The 12,576-nt window shown below is 42.1% G+C and overlaps 28 non-coding genes across 28 annotated transcripts; 10 read left to right on the forward strand and 18 right to left on the reverse strand.

Moving 5' to 3' along the window:
* Positions 1 to 563: 563 nt before the first annotated feature.
* On the forward strand, positions 564 to 637 carry TRNAN-GUU (transfer RNA asparagine (anticodon GUU)). The gene has a single exon. It is a non-coding gene; the product is annotated as a tRNA-Asn (tRNA).
* Positions 638 to 864: 227 nt separating this feature from the next.
* On the reverse strand, positions 865 to 950 carry TRNAY-GUA (transfer RNA tyrosine (anticodon GUA)). Its single transcript is given in 2 exon segments — positions 865 to 900; positions 914 to 950. It is a non-coding gene; the product is annotated as a tRNA-Tyr (tRNA).
* Positions 951 to 1,059: 109 nt separating this feature from the next.
* TRNAA-AGC (transfer RNA alanine (anticodon AGC)) lies at positions 1,060 to 1,132 on the reverse strand. The gene has a single exon. It is a non-coding gene; the product is annotated as a tRNA-Ala (tRNA).
* Positions 1,133 to 1,885: 753 nt separating this feature from the next.
* On the forward strand, positions 1,886 to 1,959 carry TRNAN-GUU (transfer RNA asparagine (anticodon GUU)). The gene has a single exon. It is a non-coding gene; the product is annotated as a tRNA-Asn (tRNA).
* Positions 1,960 to 2,186: 227 nt separating this feature from the next.
* Positions 2,187 to 2,272, reverse strand: TRNAY-GUA (transfer RNA tyrosine (anticodon GUA)). The gene is given in 2 exon segments: positions 2,187 to 2,222; positions 2,236 to 2,272. It is a non-coding gene; the product is annotated as a tRNA-Tyr (tRNA).
* Positions 2,273 to 2,381: 109 nt separating this feature from the next.
* Positions 2,382 to 2,454, reverse strand: TRNAA-AGC (transfer RNA alanine (anticodon AGC)). Its single transcript has one exon. It is a non-coding gene; the product is annotated as a tRNA-Ala (tRNA).
* A 753-nt stretch (positions 2,455 to 3,207) lies between these two features.
* On the forward strand, positions 3,208 to 3,281 carry TRNAN-GUU (transfer RNA asparagine (anticodon GUU)). Its single transcript has one exon. It is a non-coding gene; the product is annotated as a tRNA-Asn (tRNA).
* A 227-nt stretch (positions 3,282 to 3,508) lies between these two features.
* Positions 3,509 to 3,594, reverse strand: TRNAY-GUA (transfer RNA tyrosine (anticodon GUA)). The gene is given in 2 exon segments: positions 3,509 to 3,544; positions 3,558 to 3,594. It is a non-coding gene; the product is annotated as a tRNA-Tyr (tRNA).
* A 109-nt stretch (positions 3,595 to 3,703) lies between these two features.
* On the reverse strand, positions 3,704 to 3,776 carry TRNAA-AGC (transfer RNA alanine (anticodon AGC)). The gene has a single exon. It is a non-coding gene; the product is annotated as a tRNA-Ala (tRNA).
* A 753-nt stretch (positions 3,777 to 4,529) lies between these two features.
* TRNAN-GUU (transfer RNA asparagine (anticodon GUU)) lies at positions 4,530 to 4,603 on the forward strand. The gene has a single exon. It is a non-coding gene; the product is annotated as a tRNA-Asn (tRNA).
* A 227-nt stretch (positions 4,604 to 4,830) lies between these two features.
* On the reverse strand, positions 4,831 to 4,916 carry TRNAY-GUA (transfer RNA tyrosine (anticodon GUA)). The gene is given in 2 exon segments: positions 4,831 to 4,866; positions 4,880 to 4,916. It is a non-coding gene; the product is annotated as a tRNA-Tyr (tRNA).
* Positions 4,917 to 5,025: 109 nt separating this feature from the next.
* On the reverse strand, positions 5,026 to 5,098 carry TRNAA-AGC (transfer RNA alanine (anticodon AGC)). The gene has a single exon. It is a non-coding gene; the product is annotated as a tRNA-Ala (tRNA).
* Positions 5,099 to 5,851: 753 nt separating this feature from the next.
* Positions 5,852 to 5,925, forward strand: TRNAN-GUU (transfer RNA asparagine (anticodon GUU)). Its single transcript has one exon. It is a non-coding gene; the product is annotated as a tRNA-Asn (tRNA).
* Positions 5,926 to 6,152: 227 nt separating this feature from the next.
* TRNAY-GUA (transfer RNA tyrosine (anticodon GUA)) lies at positions 6,153 to 6,238 on the reverse strand. The gene is given in 2 exon segments: positions 6,153 to 6,188; positions 6,202 to 6,238. It is a non-coding gene; the product is annotated as a tRNA-Tyr (tRNA).
* A 109-nt stretch (positions 6,239 to 6,347) lies between these two features.
* Positions 6,348 to 6,420, reverse strand: TRNAA-AGC (transfer RNA alanine (anticodon AGC)). Its single transcript has one exon. It is a non-coding gene; the product is annotated as a tRNA-Ala (tRNA).
* A 753-nt stretch (positions 6,421 to 7,173) lies between these two features.
* Positions 7,174 to 7,247, forward strand: TRNAN-GUU (transfer RNA asparagine (anticodon GUU)). The gene has a single exon. It is a non-coding gene; the product is annotated as a tRNA-Asn (tRNA).
* A 227-nt stretch (positions 7,248 to 7,474) lies between these two features.
* On the reverse strand, positions 7,475 to 7,560 carry TRNAY-GUA (transfer RNA tyrosine (anticodon GUA)). The gene is given in 2 exon segments: positions 7,475 to 7,510; positions 7,524 to 7,560. It is a non-coding gene; the product is annotated as a tRNA-Tyr (tRNA).
* A 109-nt stretch (positions 7,561 to 7,669) lies between these two features.
* On the reverse strand, positions 7,670 to 7,742 carry TRNAA-AGC (transfer RNA alanine (anticodon AGC)). The gene has a single exon. It is a non-coding gene; the product is annotated as a tRNA-Ala (tRNA).
* A 753-nt stretch (positions 7,743 to 8,495) lies between these two features.
* Positions 8,496 to 8,569, forward strand: TRNAN-GUU (transfer RNA asparagine (anticodon GUU)). Its single transcript has one exon. It is a non-coding gene; the product is annotated as a tRNA-Asn (tRNA).
* A 227-nt stretch (positions 8,570 to 8,796) lies between these two features.
* Positions 8,797 to 8,882, reverse strand: TRNAY-GUA (transfer RNA tyrosine (anticodon GUA)). The gene is given in 2 exon segments: positions 8,797 to 8,832; positions 8,846 to 8,882. It is a non-coding gene; the product is annotated as a tRNA-Tyr (tRNA).
* A 109-nt stretch (positions 8,883 to 8,991) lies between these two features.
* Positions 8,992 to 9,064, reverse strand: TRNAA-AGC (transfer RNA alanine (anticodon AGC)). The gene has a single exon. It is a non-coding gene; the product is annotated as a tRNA-Ala (tRNA).
* Positions 9,065 to 9,816: 752 nt separating this feature from the next.
* TRNAN-GUU (transfer RNA asparagine (anticodon GUU)) lies at positions 9,817 to 9,890 on the forward strand. Its single transcript has one exon. It is a non-coding gene; the product is annotated as a tRNA-Asn (tRNA).
* A 227-nt stretch (positions 9,891 to 10,117) lies between these two features.
* On the reverse strand, positions 10,118 to 10,203 carry TRNAY-GUA (transfer RNA tyrosine (anticodon GUA)). The gene is given in 2 exon segments: positions 10,118 to 10,153; positions 10,167 to 10,203. It is a non-coding gene; the product is annotated as a tRNA-Tyr (tRNA).
* A 109-nt stretch (positions 10,204 to 10,312) lies between these two features.
* TRNAA-AGC (transfer RNA alanine (anticodon AGC)) lies at positions 10,313 to 10,385 on the reverse strand. Its single transcript has one exon. It is a non-coding gene; the product is annotated as a tRNA-Ala (tRNA).
* Positions 10,386 to 11,138: 753 nt separating this feature from the next.
* Positions 11,139 to 11,212, forward strand: TRNAN-GUU (transfer RNA asparagine (anticodon GUU)). The gene has a single exon. It is a non-coding gene; the product is annotated as a tRNA-Asn (tRNA).
* Positions 11,213 to 11,439: 227 nt separating this feature from the next.
* Positions 11,440 to 11,525, reverse strand: TRNAY-GUA (transfer RNA tyrosine (anticodon GUA)). The gene is given in 2 exon segments: positions 11,440 to 11,475; positions 11,489 to 11,525. It is a non-coding gene; the product is annotated as a tRNA-Tyr (tRNA).
* Positions 11,526 to 11,634: 109 nt separating this feature from the next.
* Positions 11,635 to 11,707, reverse strand: TRNAA-AGC (transfer RNA alanine (anticodon AGC)). Its single transcript has one exon. It is a non-coding gene; the product is annotated as a tRNA-Ala (tRNA).
* Positions 11,708 to 12,460: 753 nt separating this feature from the next.
* TRNAN-GUU (transfer RNA asparagine (anticodon GUU)) lies at positions 12,461 to 12,534 on the forward strand. The gene has a single exon. It is a non-coding gene; the product is annotated as a tRNA-Asn (tRNA).
* The last annotated feature ends 42 nt before the right edge of the window (positions 12,535 to 12,576 follow it).

Consider the following 12,576-nt stretch of genomic DNA (forward strand, 5'->3'; position numbering starts at 1 on the left):
GGCAAGCAACTTTCTAGCAAACCTTTTCTACGTATATGGAAAACCAAATTGAAGGGAGTGAAATAAACCTAAATAGTTTGTAGAAGGAAGTTGTAATGTAGCACAATCCCATGCAGAAGCTTTAGACTTTTTTAGTTTGGTTTAATTTTTGAGCTCATTTTTATTTTTTGAGCTCATTTTTATTCTTTTAGCCGAAACGCGCTTGCTTTGACTGAAGCATTTTGGCAAAATGTAAAGGTGAATTCTATAAAAAAAAGCAATAACTTAGCAGAGGATGGTTTCGATCCATCGACCTCTGGGTTATGGGCCCAGCACGCTTCCGCTGCGCCACTCTGCTGCTGGTTACAGGTGATAAGAGGAGAACCTAATTACTGTCTGACTTCAGGTCCATGCGATGGAATTCATCAGTAAGAGCTTATTTGTGGGCTATTAGAGTATTCCTAGGGTTCTGCAATTGTTTCTTTGTTTCTATAGCTTTCTTTTATCATGTTATTCTTGCAAATCATCTGCGTAAATTGTGTTTGACCTGGCTGAGGCTGTCAGAAAATCAAGTAGAGGCTTGTGTCTCTGTGGCGCAATCGGTTAGCGCGTTCGGCTGTTAACCGAAAGGTTGGTGGTTCAAGCTCACCCAGGGACGTTGGTGTCTTTTGCTTGGGTATCATGCTACGGTTGAAGAACGTTCCTCTTTGGCCCACAGCAGGTCCCGCAAGTAAAGGCTATGTTGCTGCCACCTACGTTTTGAAAACCCAAGGTGCAACGGAGGAAAGTTTCCTGGACTAGATTTTTTTTATAGTCGTACAGAAGGAGCATAGCAGTGGTGTGTTTGCCAGTAGGTACAAAACATAAGATAGGACGAAGAAAATGTCCTTCGAGCCGGAATTGAACCAGCGACCTAAGGATTGCTAATTTACAACTACAGTCCTCCGCTCTACCAGCTGAGCTATCGAAGGCTTGTTTGGCCTATGGAGGAAAGCCTCCTAGGTCTAGCTGTGGGAGCCATGAGCAGTTTGCAAAAGAATCATCGCTCTACCAACTGAAAAAAACAATAAATGATAAATTTGGAGAATGCGGGCATCGATCCCGCTACCTCTCGCATGCTAAGCGAGCGCTCTACCACTTGAGCTAATCCCCCATGCCTGATGACCTTGTTTTTAGTTTCTTGCCACAACACATAACAATTTTCATATGCTGTGACACGTGCCATTGCATCCTCTTTCGTTTTTTTTTTTTTTTTTTTTTTTTTTTTTAAGTGCGGATTACTTTTTGCCAAAGTTGAAGACCATAAGTGGAATTCATAAGGTGAATGTTGGCTTACAAATATGGGCAAGCAACTTTCTAGCAAACCTTTTCTACGTATATGGAAAACCAAATTGAAGGGAGTGAAATAAACCTAAATAGTTTGTAGAAGGAAGTTGTAATGTAGCACAATCCCATGCAGAAGCTTTAGACTTTTTTAGTTTGGTTTAATTTTTGAGCTCATTTTTATTTTTTGAGCTCATTTTTATTCTTTTAGCCGAAACGCGCTTGCTTTGACTGAAGCATTTTGGCAAAATGTAAAGGTGAATTCTATAAAAAAAAGCAATAACTTAGCAGAGGATGGTTTCGATCCATCGACCTCTGGGTTATGGGCCCAGCACGCTTCCGCTGCGCCACTCTGCTGCTGGTTACAGGTGATAAGAGGAGAACCTAATTACTGTCTGACTTCAGGTCCATGCGATGGAATTCATCAGTAAGAGCTTATTTGTGGGCTATTAGAGTATTCCTAGGGTTCTGCAATTGTTTCTTTGTTTCTATAGCTTTCTTTTATCATGTTATTCTTGCAAATCATCTGCGTAAATTGTGTTTGACCTGGCTGAGGCTGTCAGAAAATCAAGTAGAGGCTTGTGTCTCTGTGGCGCAATCGGTTAGCGCGTTCGGCTGTTAACCGAAAGGTTGGTGGTTCAAGCCCACCCAGGGACGTTGGTGTCTTTTGCTTGGGTATCATGCTACGGTTGAAGAACGTTCCTCTTTGGCCCACAGCAGGTCCCGCAAGTAAAGGCTATGTTGCTGCCACCTACGTTTTGAAAACCCAAGGTGCAACGGAGGAAAGTTTCCTGGACTAGATTTTTTTTATAGTCGTACAGAAGGAGCATAGCAGTGGTGTGTTTGCCAGTAGGTACAAAACATAAGATAGGACGAAGAAAATGTCCTTCGAGCCGGAATTGAACCAGCGACCTAAGGATTGCTAATTTACAACTACAGTCCTCCGCTCTACCAGCTGAGCTATCGAAGGCTTGTTTGGCCTATGGAGGAAAGCCTCCTAGGTCTAGCTGTGGGAGCCATGAGCAGTTTGCAAAAGAATCATCGCTCTACCAACTGAAAAAAACAATAAATGATAAATTTGGAGAATGCGGGCATCGATCCCGCTACCTCTCGCATGCTAAGCGAGCGCTCTACCACTTGAGCTAATCCCCCATGCCTGATGACCTTGTTTTTAGTTTCTTGCCACAACACATAACAATTTTCATATGCTGTGACACGTGCCATTGCATCCTCTTTCGTTTTTTTTTTTTTTTTTTTTTTTTTTTTTAAGTGCGGATTACTTTTTGCCAAAGTTGAAGACCATAAGTGGAATTCATAAGGTGAATGTTGGCTTACAAATATGGGCAAGCAACTTTCTAGCAAACCTTTTCTACGTATATGGAAAACCAAATTGAAGGGAGTGAAATAAACCTAAATAGTTTGTAGAAGGAAGTTGTAATGTAGCACAATCCCATGCAGAAGCTTTAGACTTTTTTAGTTTGGTTTAATTTTTGAGCTCATTTTTATTTTTTGAGCTCATTTTTATTCTTTTAGCCGAAACGCGCTTGCTTTGACTGAAGCATTTTGGCAAAATGTAAAGGTGAATTCTATAAAAAAAAGCAATAACTTAGCAGAGGATGGTTTCGATCCATCGACCTCTGGGTTATGGGCCCAGCACGCTTCCGCTGCGCCACTCTGCTGCTGGTTACAGGTGATAAGAGGAGAACCTAATTACTGTCTGACTTCAGGTCCATGCGATGGAATTCATCAGTAAGAGCTTATTTGTGGGCTATTAGAGTATTCCTAGGGTTCTGCAATTGTTTCTTTGTTTCTATAGCTTTCTTTTATCATGTTATTCTTGCAAATCATCTGCGTAAATTGTGTTTGACCTGGCTGAGGCTGTCAGAAAATCAAGTAGAGGCTTGTGTCTCTGTGGCGCAATCGGTTAGCGCGTTCGGCTGTTAACCGAAAGGTTGGTGGTTCAAGCCCACCCAGGGACGTTGGTGTCTTTTGCTTGGGTATCATGCTACGGTTGAAGAACGTTCCTCTTTGGCCCACAGCAGGTCCCGCAAGTAAAGGCTATGTTGCTGCCACCTACGTTTTGAAAACCCAAGGTGCAACGGAGGAAAGTTTCCTGGACTAGATTTTTTTTATAGTCGTACAGAAGGAGCATAGCAGTGGTGTGTTTGCCAGTAGGTACAAAACATAAGATAGGACGAAGAAAATGTCCTTCGAGCCGGAATTGAACCAGCGACCTAAGGATTGCTAATTTACAACTACAGTCCTCCGCTCTACCAGCTGAGCTATCGAAGGCTTGTTTGGCCTATGGAGGAAAGCCTCCTAGGTCTAGCTGTGGGAGCCATGAGCAGTTTGCAAAAGAATCATCGCTCTACCAACTGAAAAAAACAATAAATGATAAATTTGGAGAATGCGGGCATCGATCCCGCTACCTCTCGCATGCTAAGCGAGCGCTCTACCACTTGAGCTAATCCCCCATGCCTGATGACCTTGTTTTTAGTTTCTTGCCACAACACATAACAATTTTCATATGCTGTGACACGTGCCATTGCATCCTCTTTCGTTTTTTTTTTTTTTTTTTTTTTTTTTTTTAAGTGCGGATTACTTTTTGCCAAAGTTGAAGACCATAAGTGGAATTCATAAGGTGAATGTTGGCTTACAAATATGGGCAAGCAACTTTCTAGCAAACCTTTTCTACGTATATGGAAAACCAAATTGAAGGGAGTGAAATAAACCTAAATAGTTTGTAGAAGGAAGTTGTAATGTAGCACAATCCCATGCAGAAGCTTTAGACTTTTTTAGTTTGGTTTAATTTTTGAGCTCATTTTTATTTTTTGAGCTCATTTTTATTCTTTTAGCCGAAACGCGCTTGCTTTGACTGAAGCATTTTGGCAAAATGTAAAGGTGAATTCTATAAAAAAAAGCAATAACTTAGCAGAGGATGGTTTCGATCCATCGACCTCTGGGTTATGGGCCCAGCACGCTTCCGCTGCGCCACTCTGCTGCTGGTTACAGGTGATAAGAGGAGAACCTAATTACTGTCTGACTTCAGGTCCATGCGATGGAATTCATCAGTAAGAGCTTATTTGTGGGCTATTAGAGTATTCCTAGGGTTCTGCAATTGTTTCTTTGTTTCTATAGCTTTCTTTTATCATGTTATTCTTGCAAATCATCTGCGTAAATTGTGTTTGACCTGGCTGAGGCTGTCAGAAAATCAAGTAGAGGCTTGTGTCTCTGTGGCGCAATCGGTTAGCGCGTTCGGCTGTTAACCGAAAGGTTGGTGGTTCAAGCCCACCCAGGGACGTTGGTGTCTTTTGCTTGGGTATCATGCTACGGTTGAAGAACGTTCCTCTTTGGCCCACAGCAGGTCCCGCAAGTAAAGGCTATGTTGCTGCCACCTACGTTTTGAAAACCCAAGGTGCAACGGAGGAAAGTTTCCTGGACTAGATTTTTTTTATAGTCGTACAGAAGGAGCATAGCAGTGGTGTGTTTGCCAGTAGGTACAAAACATAAGATAGGACGAAGAAAATGTCCTTCGAGCCGGAATTGAACCAGCGACCTAAGGATTGCTAATTTACAACTACAGTCCTCCGCTCTACCAGCTGAGCTATCGAAGGCTTGTTTGGCCTATGGAGGAAAGCCTCCTAGGTCTAGCTGTGGGAGCCATGAGCAGTTTGCAAAAGAATCATCGCTCTACCAACTGAAAAAAACAATAAATGATAAATTTGGAGAATGCGGGCATCGATCCCGCTACCTCTCGCATGCTAAGCGAGCGCTCTACCACTTGAGCTAATCCCCCATGCCTGATGACCTTGTTTTTAGTTTCTTGCCACAACACATAACAATTTTCATATGCTGTGACACGTGCCATTGCATCCTCTTTCGTTTTTTTTTTTTTTTTTTTTTTTTTTTTTAAGTGCGGATTACTTTTTGCCAAAGTTGAAGACCATAAGTGGAATTCATAAGGTGAATGTTGGCTTACAAATATGGGCAAGCAACTTTCTAGCAAACCTTTTCTACGTATATGGAAAACCAAATTGAAGGGAGTGAAATAAACCTAAATAGTTTGTAGAAGGAAGTTGTAATGTAGCACAATCCCATGCAGAAGCTTTAGACTTTTTTAGTTTGGTTTAATTTTTGAGCTCATTTTTATTTTTTGAGCTCATTTTTATTCTTTTAGCCGAAACGCGCTTGCTTTGACTGAAGCATTTTGGCAAAATGTAAAGGTGAATTCTATAAAAAAAAGCAATAACTTAGCAGAGGATGGTTTCGATCCATCGACCTCTGGGTTATGGGCCCAGCACGCTTCCGCTGCGCCACTCTGCTGCTGGTTACAGGTGATAAGAGGAGAACCTAATTACTGTCTGACTTCAGGTCCATGCGATGGAATTCATCAGTAAGAGCTTATTTGTGGGCTATTAGAGTATTCCTAGGGTTCTGCAATTGTTTCTTTGTTTCTATAGCTTTCTTTTATCATGTTATTCTTGCAAATCATCTGCGTAAATTGTGTTTGACCTGGCTGAGGCTGTCAGAAAATCAAGTAGAGGCTTGTGTCTCTGTGGCGCAATCGGTTAGCGCGTTCGGCTGTTAACCGAAAGGTTGGTGGTTCAAGCCCACCCAGGGACGTTGGTGTCTTTTGCTTGGGTATCATGCTACGGTTGAAGAACGTTCCTCTTTGGCCCACAGCAGGTCCCGCAAGTAAAGGCTATGTTGCTGCCACCTACGTTTTGAAAACCCAAGGTGCAACGGAGGAAAGTTTCCTGGACTAGATTTTTTTTATAGTCGTACAGAAGGAGCATAGCAGTGGTGTGTTTGCCAGTAGGTACAAAACATAAGATAGGACGAAGAAAATGTCCTTCGAGCCGGAATTGAACCAGCGACCTAAGGATTGCTAATTTACAACTACAGTCCTCCGCTCTACCAGCTGAGCTATCGAAGGCTTGTTTGGCCTATGGAGGAAAGCCTCCTAGGTCTAGCTGTGGGAGCCATGAGCAGTTTGCAAAAGAATCATCGCTCTACCAACTGAAAAAAACAATAAATGATAAATTTGGAGAATGCGGGCATCGATCCCGCTACCTCTCGCATGCTAAGCGAGCGCTCTACCACTTGAGCTAATCCCCCATGCCTGATGACCTTGTTTTTAGTTTCTTGCCACAACACATAACAATTTTCATATGCTGTGACACGTGCCATTGCATCCTCTTTCGTTTTTTTTTTTTTTTTTTTTTTTTTTTTTAAGTGCGGATTACTTTTTGCCAAAGTTGAAGACCATAAGTGGAATTCATAAGGTGAATGTTGGCTTACAAATATGGGCAAGCAACTTTCTAGCAAACCTTTTCTACGTATATGGAAAACCAAATTGAAGGGAGTGAAATAAACCTAAATAGTTTGTAGAAGGAAGTTGTAATGTAGCACAATCCCATGCAGAAGCTTTAGACTTTTTTAGTTTGGTTTAATTTTTGAGCTCATTTTTATTTTTTGAGCTCATTTTTATTCTTTTAGCCGAAACGCGCTTGCTTTGACTGAAGCATTTTGGCAAAATGTAAAGGTGAATTCTATAAAAAAAAGCAATAACTTAGCAGAGGATGGTTTCGATCCATCGACCTCTGGGTTATGGGCCCAGCACGCTTCCGCTGCGCCACTCTGCTGCTGGTTACAGGTGATAAGAGGAGAACCTAATTACTGTCTGACTTCAGGTCCATGCGATGGAATTCATCAGTAAGAGCTTATTTGTGGGCTATTAGAGTATTCCTAGGGTTCTGCAATTGTTTCTTTGTTTCTATAGCTTTCTTTTATCATGTTATTCTTGCAAATCATCTGCGTAAATTGTGTTTGACCTGGCTGAGGCTGTCAGAAAATCAAGTAGAGGCTTGTGTCTCTGTGGCGCAATCGGTTAGCGCGTTCGGCTGTTAACCGAAAGGTTGGTGGTTCAAGCCCACCCAGGGACGTTGGTGTCTTTTGCTTGGGTATCATGCTACGGTTGAAGAACGTTCCTCTTTGGCCCACAGCAGGTCCCGCAAGTAAAGGCTATGTTGCTGCCACCTACGTTTTGAAAACCCAAGGTGCAACGGAGGAAAGTTTCCTGGACTAGATTTTTTTTATAGTCGTACAGAAGGAGCATAGCAGTGGTGTGTTTGCCAGTAGGTACAAAACATAAGATAGGACGAAGAAAATGTCCTTCGAGCCGGAATTGAACCAGCGACCTAAGGATTGCTAATTTACAACTACAGTCCTCCGCTCTACCAGCTGAGCTATCGAAGGCTTGTTTGGCCTATGGAGGAAAGCCTCCTAGGTCTAGCTGTGGGAGCCATGAGCAGTTTGCAAAAGAATCATCGCTCTACCAACTGAAAAAAACAATAAATGATAAATTTGGAGAATGCGGGCATCGATCCCGCTACCTCTCGCATGCTAAGCGAGCGCTCTACCACTTGAGCTAATCCCCCATGCCTGATGACCTTGTTTTTAGTTTCTTGCCACAACACATAACAATTTTCATATGCTGTGACACGTGCCATTGCATCCTCTTTCGTTTTTTTTTTTTTTTTTTTTTTTTTTTTTAAGTGCGGATTACTTTTTGCCAAAGTTGAAGACCATAAGTGGAATTCATAAGGTGAATGTTGGCTTACAAATATGGGCAAGCAACTTTCTAGCAAACCTTTTCTACGTATATGGAAAACCAAATTGAAGGGAGTGAAATAAACCTAAATAGTTTGTAGAAGGAAGTTGTAATGTAGCACAATCCCATGCAGAAGCTTTAGACTTTTTTAGTTTGGTTTAATTTTTGAGCTCATTTTTATTTTTTGAGCTCATTTTTATTCTTTTAGCCGAAACGCGCTTGCTTTGACTGAAGCATTTTGGCAAAATGTAAAGGTGAATTCTATAAAAAAAAGCAATAACTTAGCAGAGGATGGTTTCGATCCATCGACCTCTGGGTTATGGGCCCAGCACGCTTCCGCTGCGCCACTCTGCTGCTGGTTACAGGTGATAAGAGGAGAACCTAATTACTGTCTGACTTCAGGTCCATGCGATGGAATTCATCAGTAAGAGCTTATTTGTGGGCTATTAGAGTATTCCTAGGGTTCTGCAATTGTTTCTTTGTTTCTATAGCTTTCTTTTATCATGTTATTCTTGCAAATCATCTGCGTAAATTGTGTTTGACCTGGCTGAGGCTGTCAGAAAATCAAGTAGAGGCTTGTGTCTCTGTGGCGCAATCGGTTAGCGCGTTCGGCTGTTAACCGAAAGGTTGGTGGTTCAAGCTCACCCAGGGACGTTGGTGTCTTTTGCTTGGGTATCATGCTACGGTTGAAGAACGTTCCTCTTTGGCCCACAGCAGGTCCCGCAAGTAAAGGCTATGTTGCTGCCACCTACGTTTTGAAAACCCAAGGTGCAACGGAGGAAAGTTTCCTGGACTAGATTTTTTTTATAGTCGTACAGAAGGAGCATAGCAGTGGTGTGTTTGCCAGTAGGTACAAAACATAAGATAGGACGAAGAAAATGTCCTTCGAGCCGGAATTGAACCAGCGACCTAAGGATTGCTAATTTACAACTACAGTCCTCCGCTCTACCAGCTGAGCTATCGAAGGCTTGTTTGGCCTATGGAGGAAAGCCTCCTAGGTCTAGCTGTGGGAGCCATGAGCAGTTTGCAAAAGAATCATCGCTCTACCAACTGAAAAAAACAATAAATGATAAATTTGGAGAATGCGGGCATCGATCCCGCTACCTCTCGCATGCTAAGCGAGCGCTCTACCACTTGAGCTAATCCCCCATGCCTGATGACCTTGTTTTTAGTTTCTTGCCACAACACATAACAATTTTCATATGCTGTGACACGTGCCATTGCATCCTCTTTCGTTTTTTTTTTTTTTTTTTTTTTTTTTTTAAGTGCGGATTACTTTTTGCCAAAGTTGAAGACCATAAGTGGAATTCATAAGGTGAATGTTGGCTTACAAATATGGGCAAGCAACTTTCTAGCAAACCTTTTCTACGTATATGGAAAACCAAATTGAAGGGAGTGAAATAAACCTAAATAGTTTGTAGAAGGAAGTTGTAATGTAGCACAATCCCATGCAGAAGCTTTAGACTTTTTTAGTTTGGTTTAATTTTTGAGCTCATTTTTATTTTTTGAGCTCATTTTTATTCTTTTAGCCGAAACGCGCTTGCTTTGACTGAAGCATTTTGGCAAAATGTAAAGGTGAATTCTATAAAAAAAAGCAATAACTTAGCAGAGGATGGTTTCGATCCATCGACCTCTGGGTTATGGGCCCAGCACGCTTCCGCTGCGCCACTCTGCTGCTGGTTACAGGTGATAAGAGGAGAACCTAATTACTGTCTGACTTCAGGTCCATGCGATGGAATTCATCAGTAAGAGCTTATTTGTGGGCTATTAGAGTATTCCTAGGGTTCTGCAATTGTTTCTTTGTTTCTATAGCTTTCTTTTATCATGTTATTCTTGCAAATCATCTGCGTAAATTGTGTTTGACCTGGCTGAGGCTGTCAGAAAATCAAGTAGAGGCTTGTGTCTCTGTGGCGCAATCGGTTAGCGCGTTCGGCTGTTAACCGAAAGGTTGGTGGTTCAAGCCCACCCAGGGACGTTGGTGTCTTTTGCTTGGGTATCATGCTACGGTTGAAGAACGTTCCTCTTTGGCCCACAGCAGGTCCCGCAAGTAAAGGCTATGTTGCTGCCACCTACGTTTTGAAAACCCAAGGTGCAACGGAGGAAAGTTTCCTGGACTAGATTTTTTTTATAGTCGTACAGAAGGAGCATAGCAGTGGTGTGTTTGCCAGTAGGTACAAAACATAAGATAGGACGAAGAAAATGTCCTTCGAGCCGGAATTGAACCAGCGACCTAAGGATTGCTAATTTACAACTACAGTCCTCCGCTCTACCAGCTGAGCTATCGAAGGCTTGTTTGGCCTATGGAGGAAAGCCTCCTAGGTCTAGCTGTGGGAGCCATGAGCAGTTTGCAAAAGAATCATCGCTCTACCAACTGAAAAAAACAATAAATGATAAATTTGGAGAATGCGGGCATCGATCCCGCTACCTCTCGCATGCTAAGCGAGCGCTCTACCACTTGAGCTAATCCCCCATGCCTGATGACCTTGTTTTTAGTTTCTTGCCACAACACATAACAATTTTCATATGCTGTGACACGTGCCATTGCATCCTCTTTCGTTTTTTTTTTTTTTTTTTTTTTTTTTTTTAAGTGCGGATTACTTTTTGCCAAAGTTGAAGACCATAAGTGGAATTCATAAGGTGAATGTTGGCTTACAAATATGGGCAAGCAACTTTCTAGCAAACCTTTTCTACGTATATGGAAAACCAAATTGAAGGGAGTGAAATAAACCTAAATAGTTTGTAGAAGGAAGTTGTAATGTAGCACAATCCCATGCAGAAGCTTTAGACTTTTTTAGTTTGGTTTAATTTTTGAGCTCATTTTTATTTTTTGAGCTCATTTTTATTCTTTTAGCCGAAACGCGCTTGCTTTGACTGAAGCATTTTGGCAAAATGTAAAGGTGAATTCTATAAAAAAAAGCAATAACTTAGCAGAGGATGGTTTCGATCCATCGACCTCTGGGTTATGGGCCCAGCACGCTTCCGCTGCGCCACTCTGCTGCTGGTTACAGGTGATAAGAGGAGAACCTAATTACTGTCTGACTTCAGGTCCATGCGATGGAATTCATCAGTAAGAGCTTATTTGTGGGCTATTAGAGTATTCCTAGGGTTCTGCAATTGTTTCTTTGTTTCTATAGCTTTCTTTTATCATGTTATTCTTGCAAATCATCTGCGTAAATTGTGTTTGACCTGGCTGAGGCTGTCAGAAAATCAAGTAGAGGCTTGTGTCTCTGTGGCGCAATCGGTTAGCGCGTTCGGCTGTTAACCGAAAGGTTGGTGGTTCAAGCTCACCCAGGGACGTTGGTGTCTTTTGCTTGGGTATCATGCTACGGTTGAAGAACGTTCCTCTTTGGCCCACAGCAGGTCCCGCAAGTAAAGGCTATGTTGCTGCCACCTACGTTTTGAAAACCCAAGGTGCAACGGAGGAAAGTTTCCTGGACTAGATTTTTTTTATAGTCGTACAGAAGGAGCATAGCAGTGGTGTGTTTGCCAGTAGGTACAAAACATAAGATAGGACGAAGAAAATGTCCTTCGAGCCGGAATTGAACCAGCGACCTAAGGATTGCTAATTTACAACTACAGTCCTCCGCTCTACCAGCTGAGCTATCGAAGGCTTGTTTGGCCTATGGAGGAAAGCCTCCTAGGTCTAGCTGTGGGAGCCATGAGCAGTTTGCAAAAGAATCATCGCTCTACCAACTGAAAAAAACAATAAATGATAAATTTGGAGAATGCGGGCATCGATCCCGCTACCTCTCGCATGCTAAGCGAGCGCTCTACCACTTGAGCTAATCCCCCATGCCTGATGACCTTGTTTTTAGTTTCTTGCCACAACACATAACAATTTTCATATGCTGTGACACGTGCCATTGCATCCTCTTTCGTTTTTTTTTTTTTTTTTTTTTTTTTTTTTAAGTGCGGATTACTTTTTGCCAAAGTTGAAGACCATAAGTGGAATTCATAAGGTGAATGTTGGCTTACAAATATGGGCAAGCAACTTTCTAGCAAACCTTTTCTACGTATATGGAAAACCAAATTGAAGGGAGTGAAATAAACCTAAATAGTTTGTAGAAGGAAGTTGTAATGTAGCACAATCCCATGCAGAAGCTTTAGACTTTTTTAGTTTGGTTTAATTTTTGAGCTCATTTTTATTTTTTGAGCTCATTTTTATTCTTTTAGCCGAAACGCGCTTGCTTTGACTGAAGCATTTTGGCAAAATGTAAAGGTGAATTCTATAAAAAAAAGCAATAACTTAGCAGAGGATGGTTTCGATCCATCGACCTCTGGGTTATGGGCCCAGCACGCTTCCGCTGCGCCACTCTGCTGCTGGTTACAGGTGATAAGAGGAGAACCTAATTACTGTCTGACTTCAGGTCCATGCGATGGAATTCATCAGTAAGAGCTTATTTGTGGGCTATTAGAGTATTCCTAGGGTTCTGCAATTGTTTCTTTGTTTCTATAGCTTTCTTTTATCATGTTATTCTTGCAAATCATCTGCGTAAATTGTGTTTGACCTGGCTGAGGCTGTCAGAAAATCAAGTAGAGGCTTGTGTCTCTGTGGCGCAATCGGTTAGCGCGTTCGGCTGTTAACCGAAAGGTTGGTGGTTCAAGCTCACCCAGGGACGTTGGTGTCTTTTGCTTGGGTATCATGCTACGGTTGAAGAACG

This window comes from Phyllobates terribilis, unplaced genomic scaffold (assembly GCF_046119375.1).
Source record: "Phyllobates terribilis strain yellow unplaced genomic scaffold, ASM4611937v1 Scaffold_3__8_contigs__length_932513732, whole genome shotgun sequence".
Lineage (NCBI taxonomy): Eukaryota > Metazoa > Chordata > Amphibia > Anura > Dendrobatidae > Phyllobates > Phyllobates terribilis.